This window comes from Acipenser ruthenus, unplaced genomic scaffold, assembly GCF_902713425.1.
Source record: "Acipenser ruthenus unplaced genomic scaffold, fAciRut3.2 maternal haplotype, whole genome shotgun sequence".
Lineage (NCBI taxonomy): Eukaryota > Metazoa > Chordata > Actinopteri > Acipenseriformes > Acipenseridae > Acipenser > Acipenser ruthenus.
This window is the reverse complement of record NW_026708388.1, coordinates 1-17,119: the sequence shown is the minus strand read 5'-3', so window position 1 is coordinate 17,119 and position 17,119 is coordinate 1.

Sequence of the window (17,119 nt, the reverse complement as noted above, 5' to 3'; positions counted from 1 at the left end):
ACGGCTAAGTTCTGGCTATTCTGAAATTGGTCAGCATATTGAGTCCAGAAATCACAAGGTCCCAGTTCTCTGAATTTTGCTTTCAAGACGTCTGAACTCTGGATCAGACCTTCATCAATTGAATGAAGAATGTTCTTCGCTTCAGAAGGGCAGGGTCCGTCAGCAGAGACAACAAACGGATCACGAACAAATAAAAGCACATCCTTTGGAATTTTAAAGTTCTCAAATCGCATTTGAAAGTTTTTGATGAGATTGTTCATGAATTCTTGCATCATTTTCATTGAGGTCTCATCTGTAGCAACAACGCACAATGTGGGAAAGTGCAACATTTTTCCTGTTAAGTCAGTGTTAAAGATTTCAAAGTTCCTCTGAAACACGCACACCTTCTCAAACAGATCCCCGACACTGCTTGCACGGCCTTGCAGCTGCAGGTTGAGGGTATTCAAGTGACCAGTAATATCACACAGAAAAGCTACCCGGGACATTGTAGGAACATCATTCATAAATTCCAGTAATTCACCAGCCTTAACCAGCGAACGTCACTATGCAGCAACAGATCATTGTATTCGGCTGAAACTTCCTGCAAAAGTGCTTGAAAAAGACGATGTTGCAAGCTAGAAGTTTAGCGTATGTAGTTCACAAATCTCATCACAAAATCCATTGTTTTTTTCAATTCACCAGACAACTTACCGCACAGGACAGTTTGGTGAATGATGCAGTGAAGAGTGTTTAATGAAGGGTGTATCGCTGCCAAATGGGAAGCAAAGCCTTTCTCTTTCCCTGTCATGGAGGGGGCTCTGTCTGTAACAAGCAGTTTTGCTTTCTGCAGATCTAATCCATGCTGATCAAAAAATCTTTTACCTTTTCAAAAATGATCTCTCCTGTAGTGTAGGTTTCTAATGGTATTAAGCACAAAAATTCTCCCTTGAAGATTTCACCATCATAAAATCTAACAAACAACGATAGCTGGGCAGTGTCAGTAAAATCGCATGATTCGTCAACTGCAAGAGACATGTATTTGGTATTTTTCAATTCGGAAAACAGTGCTGACAGACAATCCTCGCCAATAATCTCCACTCTTTGTGCTGCTGTGGAATCAGACAGTGGAACTTGCTTCACGCGGTTCAGAATGTCATCTTTGTTTTTATCTCTGGACAACAGCTCGTCCAACAATTCCAACGTGCACTCCTTCACAAGCTCAGAGTCCAGACTTTTTCTTTTTAGCTAGTGCCCACATTACCCTAAGAGAAGCAGCTGTTGCTTTTTCCTGTACAGTCGCTGATGTTGTGAGAATCAGATTTGACGTGTGATATGAAGACTTCAGACTTTCAATTTTGTCACGTCTTAAGACACTGCCAGGAGGATAGGCCGTGTTGAAATTACTGTGCTTTGATTCAAAGTGCCGTTTCAGGTTGACTGCTACAGTGGTTTGGCATATTAAACACAAAGGTTTTGCATTTAAATAAGATGGCATAATAAACAGAAAGTCTGCCGTCCAGTTTGGATTAAATGCACGGTTTTCGCTGTCCACTTTGTGACGTTTACTCCAGCTTGCACTCATTTTTGGCTCCATTTCCATCACACTAATAATGAAAAAAATGGGCGGTGTCCTAGCTGAACGTACTGTCTGATGCAATCGCGAGAGCATAAGATCCAATAGGCAAGTGATAGAGCAAATTGATAGGCAGCACATTATACTGCTTGTAAATTGTATATACTTACTCGTACTGCTAGACGAGACGTGAATAATTTATTATCATAGCAATTTTTTATTTTTTGTTAATTTTTAAGGTGAGCTGGCGGGCCGCACAGGAAGCCTTGGCGGGCCGTATTTGGCCCGCGGGCCACCTATTGAGTACCACTGCTCTATATACTACTACAACTCACAAAAAAATCTGACCAAATACAATGTGAAAAATGTGCAAAAATGCAGAAAATCAGACGGGGCAAATACTTATTCACGGCACTGTATGTTGCGCTGTTTTGGGCGATCGAGCTGGCTCATGACATCCAGTTCACCAACTATATTTATTAACATGGAGGGCGGGCACGCGTTGTCTTCGGACATAGCTGGGATCAAAAAAAGGACGGGAATTAATTCAGTACAGACATTTAAGCAGCTCACTTGCTCTTCGTGTTTTACTTTAGTGTAGTTTTTTAGCAAGGGTATTCTCAAACAGCTGCTTTAATACTATAATAAGGGCATAACGCAGTTCATGGTAAGTGGTTTTATACAGAACTGTAAACCCACAGGAGATATACAACATGACAGGCCAGACACAGCAAAAAACAATAATAAAAAAAGCTGCCCACATTCTCATTAAGGTGAACTGCACCAATGCTAACCATAAAACTGCCATCAGCCACTTACTTTCTGCCATCTTGGAATCCACAGTAACAACTGACCTGCTCCCTTGCAATATTTATAGTGATGTCACTTATTATTATTATTATTATTATTTATTTCTTAGCAGACGCCCTTATCCAGGGCGACTTACAATCGTAAGCAAATACATTTCAAGTGTTACAATACAAGTAATACAATAAGAGCAAGAAATACAATAACTTTTGTTCAAGCAAAGTACAAGTGTGACAAACCACAATTCAATAATACAGCAGATAATAGTGATAGTTACATCAGGATATGATTAAATAGTGATAGTTACATCAGGATGTGATTAAATACAAAGTACTAAAGGTTAAACACTTGGCAGATTACAGTATTCTGAAGTACAGGATTAAATGCAGTAAAATAGGGGGCAGATAAGAGCAAAATAAAGCACATTTACATGAAGGGTGATAGTGTCCCAGGATACAAACAGAGGAGTTCTACAGGTGCTGTTTGACGAGGTGAGTCTTAAGGAGGCGCCGGAATGTGGTCAGGGACTGGGCAGTCCTGACATCTGTAGGAAGGTCATTCCACCACTGCGGAGCAAGGGTGGAGAAGGAGCGGGCTCTGGAGGCAGGGGAGCGTAGCGGAGGTAGAGCTAGTCTTCTAGTGCAGGCGGAGCGGAGAGGTCGAGTGGGGGTGTAGGGAGAGATGAGGGTCTGGAGGTAGCTGGGTGCAGTCTGGTCAAGGCATCTGTAGGCTAGTACAAGAGTCTTGAACTGGATGCGAGCGGTGATCGGGAGCCAGTGGAGCGAGCGGAGTAGTGGAGTAGCGTGGGCGAAGCGAGGCAGAGAGAACACCAGGCGGGCAGCAGAGTTCTGGATGAGCTGGAGCGGACGGGTGGCGGATGCAGGGAGGCCAGCCAGGAGGGAGTTGCAGTAGTCTAGGCGGGAGAGTACCAGGAGCTGGGTAGCATAGTTGGTGAGGAAGGGTCGGATTCTTTGGATGTTGCTCAGGAAGAATCGGCAAGTGCGTGCCAGAGTGGAGATGTGCTGGGAATAAGAGAGGCAGGGGTCCAGGGTGACTCCAAGGTTCTTAGCTGAGGAAGAGGGAGAGAGTGTGGTAGATTCCAGAGGAACAGAGATAGAGAGATCAGAGGAGGGGGAGGAGGAGGGAAAGAAAAGGAGGTCAGATTTAGAGAGGTTGAGTTTGAGGTGATGCGAGTGCATCCAGGAGGAAATAGCAGACAGACAGGTAGAGATACGGGAGGAGATGGTGGAGTCAGAGGTGGGGAAGGAGAGGAAAATCTGAGCATCATCAGCATAGAAATGGTATGAGAAACCATAGGATGCGATGAGGGGGCCCAGGGAGCGGGTGTAGAGAGAGAACAGGAGAGGACCCAAGACTGACCCTTGGGGGACTCCAGTTAAGAGAGGGTGAGGTGTGGAGGTTGCTCCACGCCAGGTTACCTGGTAAGTGCGGTTGGAGAGGTAGGAGGAGAATCAGGCCAGAGCAGTGCCAGAGATCCCCAGGTCAGCAAGAGATGATAGTAGAATAGAGTGATCAACAGTGTCAAAGGCAGCAGAGAGGTCGAGGAGAATTAGGACAGAGGAGAGAGAGGCAGCTCGGGCACACTTAAGTGAGTTGGTGACAGACAGGAGGGCGGTTTCAGTGGAGTGAGCAGAGTGGAAGCCAGATTGTAGAGGGTCAAGCAGAGAGTGGTTGGACAGGAAAGCAGAGAGCTGGAGGTGTACAGTCCGCTCGAGGGTTTTGGAGAGGAAGGGTAGGAGGGAGACAGGACGGTAGCTCTGGAGGGAGGTGGGGTCGAGGGTAGGTTTTTTGAGGAGGGGAGTGATAGAGTCTTTTTTGAAGGCACAGGGAAAGATACCAGAAAGTAGAGAGGTGTTGAGGAGGGAGGAGATGAAGGGGAGTAGAGCAGGAGCAGCAGCTTGAAAGAGGTGAGTGGGGAGGGGGTCCAAGGCACACGTGGTGGGTTTGTGACCCTGGAGCAGGGAGGAGAGGTCAGAGTCTGAGAGGGGCAAGAAGGTGGAGAAGGAGGGTGAGTTAGTAGGGGTTGCAGTGGGTGTAGGGGTTGGAGCAGGAGGGGGTGCGGGGGAGGGAGAGGTGTTAAAGAGTTTGCGGATATCTGAGATTTTAGAAGAGAAGAAGGAGGCAAAGTCATCAGGGGAGATAGAGGAGGGAGGAGGAGGGGGGGAGGGTTTAGGAGGGAGGAGAAGGTAGAGAATAGTTTACGTGGGTTGTTAGTGGAGGCTTGGATTACAGATTGGAAATAAGCACATTTAGCAGAGGAGAGAGTAGAGGAGAAGGAGGAGAGGAGAGTGCGGTAAAGGTCTAGGGCAGCAGGGAGTTTGGTTCTCTTCCATTTCTTTTCAGCAGATCGCAGTGTGATTCTTGCCGAGCAGAGCGCAGAGGAGAGCCAGGGATGGGGAGGGGAGGGGCGAGCAGGTCGGGAGGTGAGGGGACAGAGGGAGTCGAGGGAGGAGGTGAGTGAGGAGAAGAGGGTGGAGGTAGCAGAGTCTACGGAGAGTTGTGAAAAAGAGTCGATAGGAGGGAGGTGCGAGAGAGCAGTGGAGGCAAGGACAGAGGGGGAGAGAGAGCGGAGGTTACGGCGAGAGGTGACAGTGGGGGTAGGAGGAGCAGGGAGAGAGGGGAGAGACAGAGAAAAGAGATGAAATAGTGATCAGAGAGGTCCAGGGGGGTGACAGAGAGGGTGGAGGGGCAGCAGGCCCTGGAGAAGGTCAGGTCCAGTTGACGGCCAGCTTTGTGGGTAGGAGGGGATGGAGAGAGACACAAGTCGAAGGAGTGGAGAGGGAGGAATCCAGCAGAGTGGCTGGGGTTGGAGAGATGGATGTTGAAGTCACCCAACAGGACAGTCGGGGTAGACAGAGAGAGGAGGGAGGAGAGTAGATAGTCGAGTTCATCCAGAAAGTGAGTGAGAGGCCCAGGGGGACGGTACAGTACAATGAGCAGGAGTTGACAGGGAGAGGTTAGTTGGACTGCATGAAATTCAAAGGTATTGACAGAGAGTGAGATGAGATCGGAGGGGACAGAAAAGAGTAAGGAGGGAGAGAGGAGAAGACCCGTCCCACCTCCCCGTCCAGTGAGACGCGGGGTATGGGACAGGACGTAGAGAGAGGACAGGGCAGCAGGAGTAACAGTGTTATCGGGACAGCCAGGTTTCAGTGAGAGCAAGGAAATCAAGCGAGAGGTGGGAGGCAAAGGCAGATATGAAATCAGCTTTGTTAGCAGAAGAGTGACAGTTCCAGAGTGCACCAGAGAGTGTGCGGGAGGGGGGGAGAGGCAGAGAAATGAGGTTAGAGGGGTTGGAGGAGCAGCAGCGGAGGGAGGGCAGAGGATGAGGATGGGAGGACAGAACAGGGATGTGAGAGACAGTCATAGCAGGACAAGCAGGACAAAAGGCACAGTAGGAGCAGTAGGGTGGAGGGTACAGACCTGACTAGTAGGTAGCTTCTTCTAGAGCCCCGTTAGGTTTGGATCTATTGGAACAGCATCTCAGCGCAGGCCTCCCCTCGCTAGACTCCCACAGCTAGACTCCCGGCTCTTTTGTTGAGGCTCTTTGGTTTGCTGGCGCTTCTTGCTGGCGCAGAAATAGGCTGCTTAATATATAAAAAACAACTGCGTGGAAACCAATCAGATAGCAAATCAACTTCTATTCAATTAAACCACTCACCTGGTACTAATCACACACCAACTCAGCTAATTCAAACACCACCTTACAAAGTTACCAAATGTAGTTAATTTAAAAATTACTTGAAGCTGGAACTTGCCTATCTGCCTCAGTCCCTGGTTCCTGTAGACTGACCACTATTATATGCCCACCCTTAAATGGGTTCCACCTCACTTTGCAAGGAGACTGGCACAACTGCTAACTGCTCTATTGACAATACTTTTACACACTTCAAAAGGGGATCACACCACTACAGGCAGCTGTGTGGAGACCAATCCAAATGCAAACAACTCTCTTCAAGTTAATAAACCACCCTCCCTGATACAATTACAAATTGCAAATCACCCTATTATTCAAATAACCACACTACCTGGTTTAAAAATCACATACACACACTCCTCCCTAAATTGAAACACCAACTAATAATAATACTTAAATAGTTAATTAAAAAATTAGTAGGAGCAGGACCAATTACCTATCTTGCCTCAGACACTGGTTACCTGTAGACTCCCACAGCTAGACTCCCGGCTCATTTGTTGAGGCTCTTCGGTTTGCTGGCGCTTCTTGCTGGTGCAGAAATAGGCTGCTTAATATATAAAAAACAACTGCGTGGAAACCAATCAGATAGCAAATCAACTTCTATTCAATTAAACCACTCACCTGGTACTAATCACACACCAACTCAGCTAATTCAAACACCACCTTACAAAGTTACCAAATGTAGTTAATTTAAAAATTACTTGAAGCTAGAACTTGCCTATCTGCCTCAGTCCCAGCTTGTTTACACTTAAGAGTAAACAAGCTCATTCGCATTTACACGTGACAGAGACAGAATGATTCTTGGTGATAAATCTCCCTCCTGACCTGTGAGGGCACTGTGTAAAGGGAACAGAGTGCCCTGGACTAAATGGCCAGACAATTAATTCCCAGGGTTAGGCGGAAGTCAGCCATCTAGAAAGGGGGCGGAGCTACAGTACACTAAATTATCGACCCAGAAGGGAAACGATGTGGCAGCCGCGAATTGGAGGAGCGGTTGCAATCATTAACCAACTGGGTCATGACTGACGATATAAAAGGGAAAGTAGTGAAGTGATCTGTTCCTTTGTTATGGTTAACGCCAGCCGGAAGGAGAACCGTATTGTGAATCGTGAGTGTTTTGTTTGTTTTTGTAGTGTTTAATTGTGCATGTTTGTTATTTAGACGGCTAACACGATCCGGATCTGTCGCTACAGGCCAGCACAAAACCCGGACAACACTGCACTTTGTTTCACGATAAATTGTATTTGCACCACGAGCACTGCAGCACTCCCTTTGGACTGGTGACCGTGTTTGTATATCGTGGGTGTATTAAAGACGGTGTTCATTGTTTCGGGACAGAACCCCAGGGTAAAACTGAATAGTACACAGCCTTGTGTACTACCATTCATTATTATTTACCGTTTGTCATCAGACTTTGGATTATAAATAAAATACCCTTGCACCTAGATTATCGTTGTCTGTTAGATTTTCTAATTATGATCAGTCAAATTATATTAAGGTTCCTTAGCATATACTTGAATGGATGCTGAATCTAATGAGAATTTCTTTATAAGATTTTGGGGGAGGGATCATGTGGGCTTGCCTCTCTTAAGAAACTCACCTAGCAGTTGCTGACACAATCTGAGATACAACTTCATCCTCCACCTCCCTAACCCTCCACTTAATTTGCAGGCAGCCCCTTGGTGTGGGTGGAGTGCACGGCTTCATCAGATCAGTTCATCATACAGTGGCTGGTGGTGGGACTAGCGGCCAAATCTATAAGCATTAAATTCATCCATACCCCAAAGAAGCAACTATGATCCAAATCAAGCTTCAGGGAAACACATCTTCTAAACTTTATCACAGTAAGGCATTTTCACCCTTCTAAGTATTTTGGAATACTGTTGAATTACTTTGAACTGGGTGAGAAAACTAAAGCTGTGTATCTAGTTCTTGTTGTGTGGAGTGGATTTTGTTATACCCTGTGTACTTCATCCATACATTTAAACACTAAATAATAACTTGTGAGGTAAAACATAGACTGAAATAGTAAATTAGTAAGAAACTGTGGTGAAATATTACTGGATAATACATTTAACTAGAATTCCCATAATTATTAATTAGAAACTCCTATTTTCATATCAACTTTTTAAACACAGCAAGAGGATATACATAGTATATCATGGGATTAATTGTAATTTCCATTGTGAAGCAAAACAAAAATAGGTATTATTATTGCCATCTTTCTTCAGTTTCATTAAAGGCATTTTGTAATTTCAAATTGTATTTTCCAAATGCATTGCAAATACAATGTTTCCAAAGCAGATTGTATCTTGTATTCAGATACATTTTTCTGAGTATTTTGTATTGAAAATGTTAATCTTGGCTGGGAGCACACAAGGAGTGCAGCATTGGGCTTTGTGCTCAATGGGCTAGAAATGAAAACTGACTGGGTTGTCTATTGGTTTTAAAAAAGTGTAAAATTGACAAAAGCAACACATGGCACAACATAATGCTTTGCTTGAAAGAGGTTCAATACTTGAAAAATGGACCCCATGTAACTCTAGTTGAGACAGCTTGCTAGCTCCCTTCTTTAAGAATGTATTGTTACTGTTAACAAAGCTGTTACAAAAATAATGTTTTTTAATGTTTGTTTTTTTAACCAGGGATCAACAGAATGCACTAAATACTTCAGAAGTCCAGCACGCTGAAAACCAGGACCTAATGGCCAGTTAATTTTGACATTCATCATTGAAATTCCAAGTTTCATATCCAGCCCACCAACATTTCTGAGGTTTGCAAGAAGTCCTTTTAATTTGTCACTTGAAAGACAAGGACCTAGAGCATTCTAATCAGCCCTAGCAGTATTACCCTCTGTTGTACTCAAAATGTTTCTGAAGCTTTTAATGTCCAGCTCCCTATCAAGGCAATGCATTTCTGCTCACGTTGAACTGTGTAGTTGCTCAACTCTCTTATCAATATTTAAAAAACAGAGACTGTAGAGCAGTGTTATGTAACCCTGGCACCACCTCTGGATACATATGACTACATGCTATGCTATTGAGTGCAAATGTGTGTGGTGTTCCCAGAAACAAAATGTAAGAACATAAGAACAGAAAGTTTCCAAACGAGAGGAGGCCATTCAGCCCATCTTGCTCGTTTGGTTGTTAGTAGCTTATTGATCCCAGAATCTCATCAAGCAGCTTCTTGAAGGATCCCAGGGTGTCAGCTTCAACAACATTACTGGGGAGTTGGTTCCAGACCCTCACAATTCTCTGTGCAAAAAAGTGCCTCCTATTTTCTGTTCTGAATGCCCCTTTATCTAATCTCCATTTGTGACCTCTGGTCATTGTTTCTTTTTTCAGGTCGAAAAAGTCCCCTGGGTCAACATTGTCAATACCTTTTAGAATTTTTAATGCTTGAATCAGATCGCCTCGTAGTCTTCTTTGTTCAAGACTGAACAGATTCAATTATTTGAGCCTGTCTACATACGACATTCCTTTTAAACTCGGAATAATTTTGGTCGCTCTTCTTTGCATTTTTATGACTACAACAGTAGCCTGCACTAATCAGTTATTGGGCAAAATTAACCAATAACATTGAATGGACACTAAATCAAGGAGCATCTCTATAATTAAAGGTAATGTAGTAGATAAAACGTTCTTCATTAATGGTGAGGCAATACCAAGTGTCTGAGAAGCCAGTGAAGAGTCTTGGGAGATGGTACGACGGGGATCTAAAGGACACAGTTCGTGTGGAAGAAGTTAGACAACAAGCAGTGGAAGGGTTGAAGAGCATAGACAGCTGTGCTCTACCAGGTAAACTAAAACTCTGGTGTTTTCAGTTTGGTCTGCTGCCGAGGTTGCTGTGGCCACTGACTGTGTACGAGGTTTCTTTGACAACAGTAGAGAAGCTGGAAGCTTTAATCAGTTCATACATCAGGAAATGGTTGGGAGTTCCACACTGCCTCAGCAGAGTGGGACTTTATGGTAAAGGAATACTGCAGCTACCAGTCTCCGCTCTAACCGAGGAGTTTAAGTGCGCCAAGGTCAGACTGGAAATGACATTAGTAAAGTCACGCGACAAATGCGTAAGGGAGGCAGCACCTGTGTTGAAAATTGGAAGAACGTGGGCGGCAAAGAAAGCTGTGGAGGATGCAAAGGCTGCATTGGTGATATAATAGGGCAAGTTCAGCATGGAAGAGGGGGTCTTGGTCTCAGTTCAGCTCCTCCTACATGGCACAAGGCAGCCCCAGCTCAACGGAGGAAGCTGGTAGTCAACAAGGTGCAAAAGCAGGAGGAGAGGATGAGGTGTATAAAGGCCATTTCCCAGGCCAAGCAGGGAGAATGGATGAGATGGGAGAGTGTGGAACAACGCAAGATTGGCTGGCAAGACCTATGGTCAATGGAACAGAGCAGGATCAGTTTCCTCATCAGGTCAACATATGATGTTCTCCCATCACCACAGAACCTAGACCTCTGGGTAGGAGAGGATCCCTCATGTCCTTTGTGTTCATCACCTGCAACATTAAGGCACATTTTGACAGGATGTAAGGTGGCTCTTAGTCAAGGACGGTTTACTTGGCGCCATGACCAGGTGCTGCGATGTTTGGCCTTAGTATTGGAAGACAAGCATACAGTGCCTTGCATAAGTATTCACCCTGCTTGGACTTTTCCACATTTTGTAGTGTTACAACCTGGAATTAAAAATGGATTTAATTGGGATTTTTACCATTTCATTTACACAACATACTTTGAAGGTGCAAAATATTTTTTATTGTGACACAAAAGTTAATTAAACAAAAAAAAAAGACATTTGTTGGTTGCATAAGTATTCACCCCCCTGAGTCAATATTTGGTAGAAGCACCTTTGGCAGCATTTACAGCTGTGAGTCTTTTGAGTAAGTCTCTACCAGCTTTGCACATCTGGATCCTACAATTTTTGCCCATTCTTCTTGGCAAAATTGATCAAGGTCTGTCAAGCTGGATGGGGACCGTTGGTGAACAGCAATTTTCAAGTCTTTCCACAGATTCTCAATCGGATTGAGGTATGGACTTTGACTGGGTCATTCTAAGACATTCAGGTTCTTGTTTTTAAACCACTCGAGTGTAGCTTTGGCTGTGTGTTTAGGGTCGTTGTCCTGCTGGAAGGTGAACCTCCTCCCCAGTCCCAGGTCTCTTGCAGACTGAAAGGTTTTCCTCTATAATTTCCCTGTATTTGGCTCCATCCATCTTGCCTTCAGTCCTGACCAGTTTCCCAGTCCCTGCCGATGAAAAGCATCCCCATAACATGATGCTGCCACCACCATGCTTCACCGTGGGGATGGTGTTCTCAGGGTGATGAGCAGTGTTGGCTTTGCGCCACACACAGCGTTTTGCGCCAAGGCCAAAAAATTCAATTTTGGTCTCATCAGACCAGAGAACCTTTTTCCACATGTTTGCTGTGTCTCCCACATGCCTTTTGGCAAAATCCAAACGGGGTTTGATATGGTTTTTTTTAAGCAATGGCTTTCTTCTCACCACTCTTCCATCAACCCCAGCTTTGTGGAGCGTCCAGGTTATAGTTGTCCCATGGACGGTTTCTCCCATCTCAGCTGTGGATCTCTCCAGCTCCTTCAGAGTTACCATTGGCCTATTGGTTGCTTCTCTGACTAATGCCCTCCTTACCTGGTCACTGAGTTTTGGTGGACGGCCTTCTCTAGGCAGAGTTGCGGTTGTGCCATTTTCTTTCCATTTTTTAATAATAGATTTAATGGCGCTCCGGGGGATGTTAAAAGTTTGGGATATTTTTTTATAACCCAACCCTCATTGGTGCTTCTCCAGAACTTTATCCCGGACTTGTTTTGATAGCTCCTTGGTCTTCATGATGCTGTTTGTTTAGATATGCTCTCTAACAAACTCCTGGGCCTTCCAGAAACAGGTGTATTTAATCTGAGATCATTTGACACTTTAATTGCACACAGGTGGACTCCATTCAAATAATTATGTGACTTCTGAAGGCAATTGGCTGCACCAGAGCTTATTTAGGGGTGTCACAGCAATACTTATGCAATCAAGACTTTTCAGTTTTTTATTTGTAAATATTTTTGTAAAATATGTCAATTTTTTCAGTGGCCAAGAGTTGCGTCGCACAGTGAAGAACTTATCTGAAGCAGCAGAGAGGAGCAGCAACTGGCTGTGGTTGAGACGGAAAGATTCTGGCTGGGGATCTCAAGCACAATAGAAAGAAAGAAACGCTGATGTACGGGTAAGTAAGCTGGGCTGAGTTGAGTTGGGGACGGAGGGGGGTGATGCTGGGACACCTGAATAAGCTGATTCCTGGAGCCAGCATTACACTTCAGCCATCAACACGAGACAGAAGGATATCTACATCATCATATGGAAGGAAGCGCAAATGGATGGAGACACATATGGATCACATTAGTTTACTGTAAAGCTACATCTTAGTTGGTGGCTTATCTTGGCGAGAGCCGAGTTCAAATCAGCATGAAGTTTTAACATTATTATTATTATTATTATTAGTTTATTTAGCAGACGCCTTTATCCAAGGCGACTTACAGAGACTAGGGTGTGTGAACTATGCATCAGCTGCAGAGTCACTTACAAATACGTCTCACCCGAAAGACGGAGCACAAGGGGGTTAAGTGACTTGCTCAGGTCACACAAGGAGTCAGTGGCTGAGGTGGATTTGAACCGGGGACCTCCTGGTTGCAAGCCCTTGTCTTTAACCACTGGACCACACAGCCTCCTTTTTTAACATCTACTCTCATGTAATGGAATTCACGACTCTTTCTAGAGCAGCAATATCCTTTTTGTAACGACGTGACCAGAACTGAACACAATATTCTAGGTGAGGTCTTACTAATGCATTGTAAAGTTTTAACATTACTTCCCTTGATTTAAATTCAACACTTTTTCACAATATATCCAAACATCTTGTTAAGTCAACATAAACTCCTAGGTCTTTTTCATAGATTCCTTCTTCAATTTTAGTATCTCCCATATGGTATTTATAATGCATATTTGTATTGCCTGCGTGCAGTTACCGTACACTTTTCTCTATTAAATGTAATTTGCCATGTGTCTGCCCAGTTCTGAATGCTGTCTAGATCATGATGTAATACAAGGATGCTTTCTAAAAACAACTATATGCGTTTAACAAGGGTGAATCAGATGCAAAGATAGAGGGAGGTTATTATCTACTTTAGATACATATTCAGGGGCTGGTCAACAAATGTCAAAAGCCATAACACTGTTATTGGATACAGGGGCCATGATGGGCAGCCACGTCAGTTTTGGTTATGAAGTTCCTGACAACTGAGCACCTGTAATTTGTCTGTCAGATTTACTGTGTTGTCCATTGTGGCAGACTTACAACTGGTAGATGCATCAGTAACTTCAACACAATCACAAATTCTAAAATAAAACTTTACAACAGTTTTTCTTATATAAAGGAATTATATATGAACAAAATAGCCCTGATTGCAACTGACGAGATATTTCAAACAATTTATAAATTGCACTCCATACAGAGCTCTGTCTTTGTTGAAAATGAAAAGTCAAAACTACATTACAGTATCTCAAGCTGAAAAATTGATTTTCTGTGAAGCCAAATCCTGCAGCTGATTTGCCAAGAACTGGTCTCTACAGTAACAAGCCATTAAGCTGTAGAAACATGTCCATCCAGAACACATTACACCGCCTTCTGCAATTTACACATTGCTTGAGTAATCAAGGAGGCAGCATGTGTGAGATTGCACTGAAATATTGTGACAAGATGAAAGTGATGGAAGCACTTGTGCAGTTACTGTCCAGGGTAATTAGGAAGACGAGTGATTACAGCTGCAATCAGCTAACTGCCTAATGGAAAGTGGCTGTCTATTGTCAATATTCTGTTAAATCTCATACTTATGCCATATCAATCAGATATTTAAATACATAGTCCAGTTCCAAGTGTAGGCTGGTCAAGGCCAAGCCAAGTCTGAGTCTAAAGCACTGTTCAATTAGAATTACATGTGAAATTCAGTTTGTTAAATTCTACCACACTGAATTACATAAAATCAATTGCTCAAGATTAAACTTTGATGGTTTGATTGTGAAAATCAAATAAAGTAGCTGGATCAATGGTCCTAGTATACTGTTTCAATTTAAATCCTACTTCTTCTGCTGACACTGTATTGCTTGGTTGTGCGGTTTTAAATATATTTATGGAAACCTAACAGTTTAAAAGGACATAAAATAACATTAAAAAGGAACACAAAATATGTATTCATTGGGGAATAACCAATAGTATTTTAATGCATACATTTAATAAATAAATAAATAAATAAATAAATAAATAAACAAATACAAATTCAAATGATCATTTTAATATCAGGATCTACTATATAGTATAACAAATTGAGCCTGCTTAGGATGGACTTGAACAGCGTATTCATCATCATACTCCTCTGCCTACCTTTCTGCACCAATAGTGGAAACCTGTAATGGCTGAATGACTTAACATCCCTTTACAGCCACTTGTGGCGTCTATTCCACATTGTGTCAAGACTGAATCAGGGCAAACTGTAGTCCAACCAGACATTGGTTACAGGCCTTATTAAAGTGTTCAGGCAGTGTATATCAAAACATGTGTTATCATTTATTCTTTCCGAAACCAGTTTTTTATTCATTTTATTTTAGGACCCATCTGGGATAAAATGAGCATATGGGCACATTTGTCTTATTTCAGAATATATTGGCTGTTCTTGAGTTGCTGATAATACGTTTTGATTTTAAGGGACCATGGGTATGTTGCAGAAGGGAACACAGTACAAGGTGAAAATAAATCACTTAGAAAAGGAAGACAGCTTGAACCCATTTAAGAAAAGCAGCAGTGCTTATCAATTAGCTGAATTAAACCGAACAAAGGTTCGCAGAACAGATCCTCTGGAGTTTAGGATTGTTCATAACCTCAAACATTCAATCATAAATTATGAGCTTCAAGTCAACAAATGAAAAAACAAATGCCTTCATCAGTGTGAGTTTAGGATTGGTCTTCTTGCTTGTCAAGGCCAAGTCTAACACATTGCTCAATTGTATAAATGTCTTAATAAACATACTGTTTTGCACAGGCTTACTCAAAAACTTTCAGTAAGTAGCATCAAATTACATTTTCTTAGGTTTTCTTTTGTTTGTTTTTTTTATTGTCCCTTTCTTTTTTAAATTACTCAATTTTATTTTAAATTTTTGTGTTAAGGTGTTTTGAGCCATGAGTTCAGGAACTGGCCTGCATTTCTAGATGCAGTATCTGCCATAGATATTTCTAATGTAGGCTAGATCAGCCAACTCATTATATGCACAGCAGTGTATTGTCAGAAAAAACAAAAGCAAATCAGATGTGATCTGTTACTTACCTATGTCTTACCTAGGTAAAAAAAAAGAACCACTTGGAATGATTGCAAACATCATAAAAAAGGTACTTTAAGTGGACAGACAAAAACTAAGAAAATGAAGGTTCAAGCTACAGTACTTATTAAACATGAACTTCCCCACCATTTGTTTAGAAGGTGTAATCTCTTACAGATGACACAGCAAATCAAGTTCATGTGATATAGGTGTTATTCCTATTTCTATAGTGTTTCAATAGCTGCTTCTGCCGAAGCATCGGTCTGTCTGTGCTGCTGAACGACTGGGTTCATGAAATGAAACGACCACCTCTAATGACGATCATGTGTATATTCCGTGGTGAGAGGTTGGTCTTGAGAGAAGGAAGCTGCAATGTACCAACGATAAGGTTGGAGTTGGGTGAACTGCTCAAGGGACAGGGAGTTAGTTTCGGAGATAGTAGATCCCACACAGTATAGCAGACAAGTGTGGAAGCGGGACCCTCCATTTTTTAGCGGAGTAGCGCAAGCCATCTTCATGGCACCTTTTGTTTGATAGTTTTTGTACAGTGTTTAAGTTGCCTTTTGGACGCCGGGCTGTATGTCCCGCGTGAGCTGCCATTGCTGGTAGCGTCACGTGGGGTTCCTGTATCTTCGTATGTACCTATATGTAAATAAACCATAGGCGCCGGAGATAGGAGGGCCAGCGTGCCACTGCCCACACATTTTTTAAACAGAGGCGGGAGCAGCAGGTAGTCTCCCTCTAGCGGTGGAGGCAGGAGCAGCAGGTAGTCTCCCTCTGGCAGTGGAGGCGGGAGCAGCAGGTAGTCTCCTCCTGTCTGGAGACTGGTGCGGCTCTCCCTCGGTTGCTGGAGGCTGGTGCAGCTCTCACTCGGTCACTGGAGAGTGGTGCAGCTCTCCCTCAGTCACTGGAGACTGGTGCGGCTCTCCCTCATTCACTGGAGACTGGTGCGGCCCTCCCTCATTCACTGGAGACAGGTGTGGCCCTCCCTCGGTCACTGGAGACTGGTGCTGCTCTCCCTCGGTCACTGGAGACTGGTGCAGCTCTCCCTCAGTCACTGGAGACAGGTGCGGCTCTCCCTCGTTCACATGGAGACTGGTGCGACCCTCCCCTCATTCACTGGAGACTGGTGTGACCCTCCCTCGGTCACTGGAGACTGGTGTGGCTCTCCCTCGGTCACTGGAGACTGGTACGACTCTCCCTCGGTTTTGGTGATTGGGCTTCCCTTTCTTGGGCTGTGGACGCTTGCCTCTTCTGGGTGCTGGATGCTCGGGCGATGGAGACAGCAAAGCTGGGCACTCCGGACTTGGCGATGGTGTTGGCAGCAGCAATGCTGCCCTCAGCACTGGACACTCCGGCAGTGGCAGTGGCTTGGGCACTCCTTTTCTGGGAGGGTGCAGTTGAGTGGGAAATGCCCCCGCTCCCTGCAGATTGGGCACAAACAGGTGGCCTCGAGAGAGCTGAGGTAGGTGTCCCAGCTGCTCTTACTTGTTGGTGCTGGAGATGGTACGGGCTGCTCCCTCTTGGGCTCTGGACGCTCAGCCTCCCCCTTCTTGGGTATTGGAGACGTCAGCTCCTTCTCAGGCTCTTGGGACGACCGGGTCTGGTTTACATCCCAGAACCACTCTGCAGTGTCCCCGATCAGGCCTTTGTTCCAAGCCTTCTCGTAGCAAGGGT